Genomic DNA, 1,094 nt, shown 5'->3' on the forward strand with positions numbered 1-1,094 from the left:
TATGTGGTTTTGATTTGTATATAATTTAAAAAAAAATTGCTAGGTAATATATAGTCAAAAAAATACTGTTTATTTACTTACCTACTGATAGTGCATGAAACGTGATCATATTTGATATCATAGATATTTTCAAATTTTTATTTGAAAGTTAGGAAAATTTAATATTGGCTGTTATATTAACAAAATTAATAATAATTTGAATATATTTGTAACGAATGCATCCAAACCATAACAAATTGATCAGAACTCTACTAGAACTTGGAAGAGTGAATGACCTTATCCTGTTGTAGACTAAATATAAATATTATTTATGGAAGAGCGGGGCACAAAGGTCCAATTTGACTAACCAGGTGTAATTTTTATAGAGGTTATATAAAAAAATGTTGAATCTAACTTAAAATTAACAATACATCTTATAAAACAATTAAGTATCGCATACTTAAAGTTATATCAAGGTCTCGTAAACTTTGCAACAGTCCTTACAATCAAAAAATCATACAATGAAAGAAAATACTTTTGTTATGGATTTACAAACATTACCGTTTTTCTCCTGATAGCAACGCCACAATTGTGAAAACAAACCAGAAAAGATAGGAATTTTTTAAAAACAATATTTGCAAGTAGAGGTAAAAAGATCTAAAGCCAGCCATCAACTTGATTTTTAAGAATCAAGGTGATGGCTGGCTTTAGATCTTTTTACCTCTACTTGCAAATATTGTTTTTAAAAAGTTCTTATTTTTTCTCGTTTTTGAGATATCGGTGGTGGACCCTTATACCCGCAAACCTTATGCCCCGTTCTATCCCACTGCAATTTCTTCTGGATTCCAGTCTTGAATGATTTTTGTTTGAGATGATTTATCTACATAGAGTATACTATAGTATGTATATTGTATAAGTTAAATGTGCGATTTACATAATAATCATCGCGGTGCAAGGAGCATTTGTAGTATTCGGTATTGAGTTTTGGCAGTGGGCCATCTCTCTCGCTAACCGCCACCACATGGTAAGCTTATAAAAGGAACTGTTCAAGTTCATTTATCGTCCGTCCCTTAGCAACCGACGCTGGCGTCGTTTGAACAAGACGGTTTTAAACG

Source organism: Ctenocephalides felis, unplaced genomic scaffold (genome assembly GCF_003426905.1).
Source record: "Ctenocephalides felis isolate EL2017-DRISC unplaced genomic scaffold, ASM342690v1 CF-g0.4_SCAFFOLD_00845, whole genome shotgun sequence".
In the NCBI taxonomy this organism is placed as follows: Eukaryota; Metazoa; Arthropoda; class Insecta; order Siphonaptera; family Pulicidae; genus Ctenocephalides; species Ctenocephalides felis.